Source organism: Boleophthalmus pectinirostris, unplaced genomic scaffold, assembly GCF_026225935.1.
Source record: "Boleophthalmus pectinirostris isolate CB_2022bp ecotype Guang Dong unplaced genomic scaffold, ASM2622593v1 HiC_scaffold_16, whole genome shotgun sequence".
Lineage (NCBI taxonomy): Eukaryota > Metazoa > Chordata > Actinopteri > Gobiiformes > Gobiidae > Boleophthalmus > Boleophthalmus pectinirostris.
The window spans coordinates 37,681,788-37,692,683 of NW_026571095.1; the positions used below are offsets into that span (position 1 = coordinate 37,681,788).

The 10,896-nt window shown below is 40.3% G+C and overlaps 1 pseudogene; it reads left to right on the forward strand.

Moving 5' to 3' along the window:
* The first annotated feature begins 2,530 nt into the window (after nucleotides 1-2,530).
* Nucleotides 2,531-6,665, forward strand: LOC110153548 (semaphorin-4E-like; annotated as a pseudogene).
* Nucleotides 6,666-10,896: the final 4,231 nt, after the last annotated feature.

Sequence of the window (10,896 nt, forward strand, 5' to 3'; positions counted from 1 at the left end):
TGATTATGGGAATTCGGCCTGCTTTACCCACGTCTCGTACACTTGATTTGATTGTGGGAAACGCGAAGAATTGGGGATACACTACTCTGCAAATACTCCAAGAACATTATCAGTTACAAGTTGACCAAATAGTTGCTGAACTGACGCAGAATCCCCCGCAGGATTGGTCGCACGCTTTCCACATTGCAACGAGATGGGCCAGAAAAAATGTTCCCAACATTTCTTGAGAAGTGATAGATCAGGCAGAAACTTTGCTCAGAGATTTCACACGGTCAGAACAACGGCAGGATTTATTGGTTTTGGAGTCAGCACAAGCACCACGAGAGTTGCCCCACACACAAACAGTTACTGCAGCGATGATACACGAGCCTCCGGCTTGGACACAGCCGCAGGACCAGTCCACTCCTGTGGCTCCTCCTTTGGAGCAGAGGCCTCCGCGCAGAGCACCTGCCCGCAACTTGACTGTTAGGAATCCGGTGGTTGCCCCTGAACATCTCTTGGATACGGATATTGTTAAGATTTCTAAAGTCCCGAGAATTAATTTGGTCCCTGTTGCTTCCTCTGTTGTCCCTGAGCCGGTCCCTTCTTCCCCTGTACAAGAATTGGAGGAGGGGGTCGCTAAGGTCACGGAAATGTTGGCCTGGGTACGGACCCCGCCACAGACGTCACGCGAGGACACACATCCTACGCAGCAGTCCACTTCTGGACAAGATCATTCACAATTGGAAAATTTATCTGACCACGCTTGGGGTCAAACTACTGATGCGGAACTATAATCCCATAATCAAACGTGTATTTCTCTTGTTCATCCACTTGGTGTCACTGTGGGGACACGTAGACCTGGTGGGAACTGTTACACAGGTATCAGGTTTCTAGACGGCAGAGGCACACGTTTGATTATGGGAAATGGGAAATTTACAGTGTTCAAGACGCACATCCAGCATGTCAACTCCTTTCATGGAATCATTGTACTCCTGGCTGTTCAGCTGATGTCATGGCAACTCAAAGCCATCTGGTCTGGGTTGTCATGGCAACTCAAAGCCATCTGGTCTGGGTTGTCATGGCAACTCAAAGCCTTTCTTTTGCCACTTGTAAGCTTTTGCGGCAGGATTTGGCTCCATCTGTGAGCTGCAGCCTCGGCAAACGGCACATCCTCATCCTCATCCTCATCATTGGACGAGTCATTGTCTTGGGCAGAAGATTCACATCATCACTTTCAACATCTGGTTGAAACAATTAATCAGAATCGCTGTCGCTGGTTTTCTGAGAAGAGAATTTTGTTAGGGTAGGTTTCCAGCTCAACAAAACAGCATTAGGTCAGCCATCTTGTCACTCCCACTCTGGCTCGTGTCAGTTCAATATTTATCCACTAGGCGTCTCTATGCAGGGGCCAGAAGCAGCACTCTGAGCTTTTGAGGTTAAATTTGACTTTTTTTTGGTTTGTTTGTTCATTTTGGGTAGCAGCAATTAACAACGGTCAAATTTGACCCCGTGGGTTCTCCAGGGTTAAACGGAGCAGGTTACTTTTGTCCGTCTGTCCGTACTCGCGCGATTGTTTTTCATCATTTTGACATTTTAACTGGTGCTTGTGAAATTTTAAAGCCCGAGTAGTTGTGGGTGTGCCAATACTCAGGTAATGTTTAACTAGCTTTTACTTGAAGTGTGCTGTTCACCCTTGTGGCTAATAATGAAGTGCACTAGCATATGCGCCAGTTTTCTTGTTTACAATAGGCTCATAACTGTAGCTACCAAAACCTTAAACACGTGAGTTAGTTTCGGCTGTAAATATCTGAGCATGTCAACTTTTCTTTAGCCTCATACTACAGGACCTTTTCTTTTGCCAGGAGCCTTTTGTGAACACAGTGCATGTGTCAAATACTGAAGTCCTTTGGCCCGAAGCTAAATGTGAAACATCTTACAAGGACTGCATTCTTTAACAAGCCACAGCAGCTCATCACCAGCAGAAAGCACAACTCACACACCCACTTGCCAAATCGTAGAAAGATCACTGCCGGGTGCACATCACTTTCGAGTAGAGTAGAGCCAAGCCCTGGCTGTGTTTTGGTGCAGTCAGTGACCTGACACTTTATATGCTGATAGTAGCTATGTTATGTCAGAATGGACGTAAAGGTTGTTTCATTGGCTTTCTCCATAAAGCACTCATTGTGCGCTTGTGTTTGGTGCTGGAGAAGAGTTCAAGTGGACATCCCTGCGCCCTGCTGAATGCCTTTCATGGCCCTGCATTAACATCACTATGCCGCTGACAGAAATATTGCTCTCTTTGTGTCTTTTACTTTGTTTTTTCCCTTGTAATTGCGCCTGCATTTTTTTCTCTTTCTGCTGGCTGTTAGATGCACATATTTCATGTCTCATAGTTTTGTGTAATATGCTTTGTCCATTGCAGGTTGTCTCATCCTTGTATTGTGGCTCTAAGTCATCCATCTCACTATGGGCAGCCTACTGAGCGGGGCCAGTAAAGGGGCCAGTGGCATTCAGTCGCCACAGACCTCATCACGTCACATATGCCACTCGCTGCTTGATAAGAAACAATATAGCAAAAATTCCCGCTGCCCAAACAAAGGAGCCATGCATCCGCTGCTGTCCCTGTGTGTTGTCTGGCTGCTGTCCATGGCCTTGGCACTAGGAGAAGAATCCTCAGTAAACTCTTTTCCCCGTAGAACTGTCCCCTATCACCGTAAGTGGTTTCTTTTTTAATATGAAATCACGTATTTGTTCCAACAGCTGGTTTTGTTTATTGGTTATGACAGTAATGTTTTACCTTCAGGGGACAATATTTACATGTTTCATGAGGAAGGTGTCTTCAACTATTCCACTATGCTGTTAAGAGAAGACTTGGGCCTGTTGGTCATTGGAGCCCGGGAGGCAGTTTATGCTGTAGATCTCCATGATGTCTCTAAAAAGTTGGCTTCAGTAAGAAAACATTTAGTTAATACTGACATTATCAATGACAAAATAATGCAATAACAGTTTGTTCTAGGTGCACAAAAGTCCTAATTCTCAATAGTAACACGGAAATTACAACAGTTGTCCTTGATCAAGACTAACCACAGTTTAAATGTTCACTTAGGTGAAATGGGAAGTGACACAAAAACAAAGAGAGGATTGTGGAAACAAAGGGAAAAACCCAGAGGTATGACATTGCTCTATTTTGCCCTTATTTTGGCACATTGAGTTTTTATCAGAGGCGTCTGTTACAGACTGAGTGCAAGAACTATATTAGAATCCTCCATGAAATGGAAGACAACAGAATGTATGTGTGTGGGACTAATGCTTTTGACCCAATGTGTGACTACATGGTAAGATATATTTAATGTCATTGGTCACATTTTAAAAATAAATAAATGAATTAAACATTGAATCAAATATGACCTAAAAACTAAATCTGGCTTGTATTTCTCTACCAGTCATATGTAGATGGGAAAATGATGCTTGAAAACAAGACTGAAAATGGCAAAGGCAAATGTCCATTTGATCCATATCAAAAATATGCTTCTCTTATGGTTGGTATGTGGCATTCATGATTTGTTAGCGTAAGCTTAAATATTTAAATGAATCTAGTATTTTGTGAATTTTCATAACACTGCTCCTGTGTTTTATAGATGATGACTTGTACTCTGCCACTTCTATGAATTTCCTGGGTTCAGAGCCTGTTCTTATCCGGAGTCCTGACGTTTCAATTCGAACTGAGTTCAAAACCTCATGGCTCAATGGTAAGATGAACTCTTAGTTTGTTTGTATGAGATTTTTTTAGGAGACTTAATATGACATTGTATTTGTTTTAATATCTGTGGCAGAGCCCCACTTTGTATCGATGGCCTATCTGCCTGAGAGTGTTAACAGTACTACTGGAGACGATGACAAGGTTTACCTGTTCTTTAGTGAGACAGCAGTCGAGTGTGACTGCTACAATAAGCCTGTGGTGTCACGTGTGGCCCGTGTGTGCAAGGTAAATGTGTCTTCTTTTTTTTTTTTTTTACGATCAGTACCAAGTGTGCAACAATGGCGCCTGTCCACTATGAGGCCTGTTTGCTGATGCTTAGCTGTGTTGCGTTCTCACACAGGGTGATCTAGGAGGGCAGAGGACCTTGCAGAAAAAGTGGACTTCTTTCTTGAAGGCTACACTGGAGTGTCCCGTCCTGGAGTCTCAGCCGCCTTACATTATCCAGGATACTTACCGCTGGTGTGACCCCAAGAAGCCCTGGACTAGCTGTTTGTTCTACACCATCTTTACCCCTCCAGTCGTATGTTGCAAAGTTTTGTTGGTCGTAGATTTGGATGCTACTTGTGCCTCACTTCTGTAATTCTGTGTTTTAGAGACACATCAGACTTGTCGGCTGTGTGTGTGTACAAAGTGTCAGACATCAGCCAAGTGTTTTCAGAGGGCAAGTACAAGACCCCAGTCACTGTAGAGACGTCTTTTGTTAAATGGGTGATGTATAGCGGAGAGGTCCCTTCTCCACGGCCAGGAGCAGTGAGTTTTGCCCAATACTTAAAAAAAAAATCCTCAAAAGTATTTTTAAAGCAGGCAATTGTCTTTTTGTTGACTGATCCTATTGTCTGTGTTCTTTTCCAGTGTATTGACAATGCAGCTCGTAAAGCGGGTATAAATGAGACTTTAGACCTCCCTGATCAGACCCTTGAATTTGTCAAAAATAGGCCTCTCATGGACCAGGTCATTCAGCCCATGGGAGGAAAACCCAGTTTGGTCCGAAAGGGGGCCATGTTCACACAAATCATTGTTAACCAAGTGCAGGCTGAGGACAACAAAACGTACCACGTCATGTTTATAGGCACAGGTTTGTTGGGGCAGAAAAGAAATACATTATTTGACCATATTCATTTTGGCGATTATACATTACAGTATGTCTTTTGCAATGAATGCAGAAAATGGCACCATTGTGAAAGCTGTGAACTATAATGGCGAAATGTTCATCATTGAGGAAGTACATGTCTTTAAGTTAGCAGAGCCCATTAAGATCCTTCGTTTTTCCACCGTCACAGTAAGTCTTTTAAGATGCATGTCAATAATTTGGTCTTTTTTTAAAATGAATAAGTATATGGTTTGTCCCTGTCTGTATAGGATCAGCTGTATGCTGGCTCAGACTCCGGAGTAGTGCAGATACCTTTGGCCACCTGCGAAAGGTCTTCCACCTGTATGGACTGTGTTCTTAGCCGAGACCCATACTGTGGCTGGGATGACAGGACAGGGAAATGTGTGACTCTTCTTTCAAAATCACAAAAGTAAGTGGTTGTGTTCTCATATAATCTGGTTGTGGGAATAAAATATTTGCTACAAATATTTACATTAGCTTAAACATTTTTCCTAGTAAACTCATACAAAGTGTGCAAGATGGTGATGCATCTCTTTGCCCAAAACCAGGTGAGTACAATGACATGACCAAGGACAATATTTCAATATAGTCACAATGCAGCACACGGAACTAATTAGCTCCAATGTTGTTGCTTAAAACTGGAAAGATTAGCTTGATACGAGTGCCCCTGTATTAGAGCCTATTTTATACAAGTTCCTTTCCATCAATATTAAAATAGTTTTAGATCAGCAGCCTTTTTATGGAAAAAGTGATGCCGTTGTTCTGTTGAAGGAGTCTTTGTGACTTCCACTCAAATAAGTTTGTCAGCAGTATGGGCCAGTTGGGGGAGGCTCAGAATTTCTGACAAGTCAGAACAGTTTCCAGAAAGAAATGTTGAGAGTGTGAGTGAGTGCTTCTCATGATAAAATAATGATAGATCTCATCAGAAGATCTAAGGGCTATAGTTTTATCATTTTGATAAGTACCAGTAGTAGAATTCTAATATTAAAGGTGCACTGTGTAACTTTTTTTGGTGGAGGATCTGCCACCTGCTTGTCTCCACAGATATTGTGGAGTGTAAGTGTAATGCCACACTGTAGAACATTCCAGGCAATATCTCTATGGAAAGAAGCAGGTGATGGCCCCTTCACCAGAAAAGTTCATGTATTTTTAAGAGTATATGGCTGCTTCAAGTTTATTGTGCTGTCATTTAAAATCCCTACTTAAAATGTTTTGATCCAGCAAATCCAAATTGAAAAATGTATAATTTTCTTTTTGTATTGTATTGTATTTATTAAGTTAACTCTGGCTCTGGTTATTTTCAGCCCCATCTACACCGGTTAATCAATCTGTTAGGGTTGGTGGAAGCCTGAAGCTTCACTGTACTAATCCATCCAATCATGCTGTAACCATCTGGGAGCAAGACAGGCTAACACTGAACCCTACACATCGTCACCATTTTTTTAAAAGATGGTTTGCTGATTTTAAATGCTTCAGACTCAGATGCTGGTCTGTACTCCTGTCTCTCAGTTGAACGTTCCAAAATGAACAAGTACACAAGCACTGTAGTTCGAGTACCAAGTTACCATAGCCTTGTCTGGAAAGGAGGATGGCATTGGGTTTCCTCATGCACAGCGGGATGGCCTACATGTTGCTATTGCAATCTTTGCAATTGCTTTTTTTGGGCTATTTTCATGGAATATATACAAAGGACATTTTACTCGGTCATGCAGAGACAAGAGTGGACAACTGTCTCCTGAGGTCCACGAGGAGATGGCCTTAGACTCCATTGTTGTGGTTATTATTGACCACAACAATGGAGAAGCCACATAGTGTTATTGAATAAAAGTAACAGATAAGTTTGAACTGGTACCTATTGAGAAGATTCACTTTTAAAACATCCCTAGTTCTTATAAGTTTAAATATTTTTTACAACAAGCAAAAAGAGCCTTTTATTTTTATCAATGCCACTGCATTTTCTTTACATTAACCACTTACCATCCTATGGAAGCCCATTTCCGCCAGTAAATCAAAAATAAAAGCCTCACAGAAACTCATAATTACGACTTTTAAACTCATAATTATGACTTTTAAACTCATAATTATGACTTTTAAAACTCATAATTACGAGTTTTAAACTCATAATTACGAGTTTTAAACTCATAATTACGAGTTTAAAACTCATAATTACGAGTTTAAAACTCATAATTAAAAAAAAAAAAACATTCACATGGAATCACGGTGAGCAAACGCACCCTTGAACGGATTTTAAGCAAAAGAGGACTCTGGCGGCGTAAAAATAAAACAGATGTGGCTGAAGTGGCAGCGTTTATCGAGCAACAGCTGGAGACATCTGGTCAGTACCACGGCTATCGATGGATGCACCAAAAATGTTGGGTGAACAATATTGTGACAGACCGTGAGACTGTTCGTATTTTACTTCGATTATTGAACAGTGAAGGTGTTGATCTGCGGTCAAGAAACAGGCTACGAAGACGAGTATACCACAGTCGAGGTTCCAACTATGTCTGGCATATTGATGCTATGACAAGATTAAGCCATTTGGAATTGCAATCAGTGGATGTATAGACGGTTTCTCCAGGAAGATGATACGGCTGGAAGCTTACAAAACAAACAACGACCCAAAGGTTATCGCTGGCTACTTCATGGATGCTGTGATCACTGCAGGTGGTTGTCCAGCTAGAGTCAGGCTTGATTTAGGGACAGAATGGTCATGTTGGAGAATTTCAGCGCTTTTTGAATTATTCTGGAAACCGAGCAGAAACAGACCCAGTATTTTCAGGTCCCAGCACTGGAAACCAGCGGATTGAACGATGGTGGCTCACCCTGCGAAGTGAATGTATTCAATATTGGATGGATCTATTTGACAAACTCAAAGAAGACGGACACTTTTTAGACAACTTTTTGGATAAGTCCTTAATCCAATTCTGTTTCCTGAAAACAATACAGGTAAGCCTAAATAACCTTCTATTTTTATCCTGTTTAATAAGTTATTATACACAACAAATATAAACAACATTAGTAACTATTATTACACGACAGTGCCATCTAGTGGTTAAAGTGAAGAGCAATGTGCTTCATATGTACTGTACATTTTATTTGTCTTTATCCTAGGATGAACTTAATGAGATTGCACTGACTTGGAACAACCATCGCATCCGTCAAGTCAACAATTCAAGATCGCCTCATGGACGTCCTTCCGTTTTGTACGCGGTTCCACACCTGTACGGTGGTAGAAACTATTTGCATCCTATAGCCATGGACAAAGTCTCACTCTGCCTTGAAGAATGCACCTTCAGAGATTTCCCATGTGATGAAGATGTGTTCAGAATCTGCGTGGACTTGATGGCTGAGCGTAATTTGTATTTTTCAAATGATGTGTATCAAACAGTTGACCTCTATATCCGTTTGAGAGAGTTAATCAATAATGAATTGCAACAGTGATCAAACATGCACAGACTAATTCTACAATGTAATGATGTCATACTCCTAGATGGGAGGAAAGAGCCAGTTTTTCCTGTTGAGTACATTCTACTTTAACATGAATATCCAAAAGGTAAACTCACAAATTCTGAACCTGATCACTTCTGTTAGTGGCTAAAACCAAGAACTCACTGTATTACAACAAAAATCTGCATTTCAACAATATTCATTTTACCTGAGCCCCAGCTGTATTAAACAATATTGGCCTATTGAATGTTGTGATGTCATCTGAAACCCAACAATAAAGACTAATAACTGAACAAAGTTTGTTAATTAATTGTTCACTATCACACAATAAGAACTACAGATTATATCTATTTCTGTGGTAAATTAATTTGTTGTTAAAATTAGGATTACTTTATATTTTCCAAAACATTTACGCTATTATGGCAAGTATGTGCAAGTAGTTAACAACATAATAATGTAAATGAATATTTAAATGAATAATAAACCAGACTGAAGATTCAAAATTACAAGAAGTTTTATTCATTTGATCAAACTTTTTCACATTCACTTCAGGAAATGAATAATGCAATAGCACCTCCGGACAGGAAATGTAAGAGTATGAATAGACCAGATATATAACAGTTTTAACAATGCAAAAGTCCAAACAAACTTAAATCATAATGAAGAGATACAGGTGAATTGTATCTTTTGAGTAATCTATATCTAAAATGGTAGTTAATGAATGTTGTGTAAAAATGTGGCAAACAACAGCAGCAACAACAACAATAATCAAAGTGAAACCAGTAACAAGACTATATTAATACCAATATGCTAACAGAATTCACTTTTTCATTTGGCCTAAAATCACACAATATCCATAACCCAGATGTTACTCTCCAGCACTTTGTTCATTTCATGTCGAAAATCGGGGTAACTTTCATAGGTAACTGGCAGTTCTAAGTAACAACCACAGGTGTGTGCAACAGGCTTCTCTGAAACCCATTAAGCTCTGTAAATGACACCACAATGTTTTTTTCCTGTAAATACATCTGATCCTGTACAAAACCTTAGGAAACTGGAAAGACTCTTGAAGATATGTCGTTACATATTTGACTCTCTGTTTTTCACTGGCATTTGGATTACATGGATAAGTGAGCGACTTCATTATCTTGCGTGATGTTGGTTGTAGTTCCTCATACGCAGTTGCAATCCCCTTCAGCTCTGACTTCATCCCCACAAGCATATTACTCCACTGCTCAATGACAAAGGCTGGCTCCTGAACTAATTTATGGTGAGCAAGCTCTCTTAAGATTTGCTTTATGTTGTTTGGTGTTGGATGTCTGCGGCAGTTATGCAAATCAAGAACTTCTAATAACTCATCTTTATCAATACTTTCAAAATCTGAACAGCAAGTCTGAAATATGACTCGCTCTGAGTGTGACACGTACTTGAGGAAACTATCCAACAGATCAGTCTCTACATCACCAAGAACAGCTTGCTCAAGAATAACAGGAGCAAGTTTTATTGGAAGATGCTTTGCTCGTTTCCAACCAAAAGCAATGATTGGACCAACACTTTCCCATTCCTCTTTTCCATAGTCATGTCGTAAGTATGGTACTTTAAAGTCATTCCCACATTGTTCATAAAAGTCATTCCAAAACTCAAAATCACTTCCACCACACCCATCAGGCAAATGAAAAGTGGATATCCTTGTTCACAATCTCTTCTTCAGAAAACTTGAAAAGCTCATTAAGAAAGCTCGATTTGGCCTCGATGAACCACAACAATTCTTTTTTTAGACATATTCAGAAAAGTAGGCAACTCTTCAAAGTATCATCAAGTATGACTGGAGGATTCCATTTCTAACAGGTCTGCAGTGCGCAAAGTCACAGTCCCACTATTCTTCCAAGTCGTTCACATTATTAAGTGTTGTTTCTTGTTCTGGTAAACTATTAAAAAGACTTTCATCACCATCTGAAGACTCAGTGCTTCCAAAAGGTCCAATATAAATCACATCTAAATAGTTTAGCTCCAAAACTGTTGAACTGGAGCCTGAACCTGAAGGTAGTACATCAAAGTGATCATATATATGTACAGATTCAACACTGCCTCCCTCAAGATTCCCTTCTGTGTCTTTTTGTATCTTCTTGGTTTTTAAGTAAAAACGCAGCATTGGCAACCTGGTTCTTTCATACAGTTCCTCAACAGTAAAATCTTCAACTAAGGGATTTTCCTGAAAGTCGGTTAAATCCACTTCAAAATCTGTACGTTTGCCTACTGCATTTTCCCCCCCCAGGAAAAAAACAGTTGCAGTGCTCTTTCTATGAGGTCTGTCTTTGTACTCTTCTTTGGCACACTTTCCTTTCGTGTTCCACCACCCTTTTTAGTGCGCATATGCACATACAAGTTGTCTAGTTCCCTGAAATGTAGCCACCCCAGCTCAATTTTTCTGTCATTTTTCCTGCTTTTCTTTACATTAACATGAACATGTTCTTTAACTGTAGCATTATCTTTTCTGGTTTCTAGCTTTAGCTTTTTTAAGTCTTTCAAATAGTTTCGACTGCTTGGTTCTTCTTGCCGTCTACAGTGTCCAACACAGCTACTCGGTCGCCAT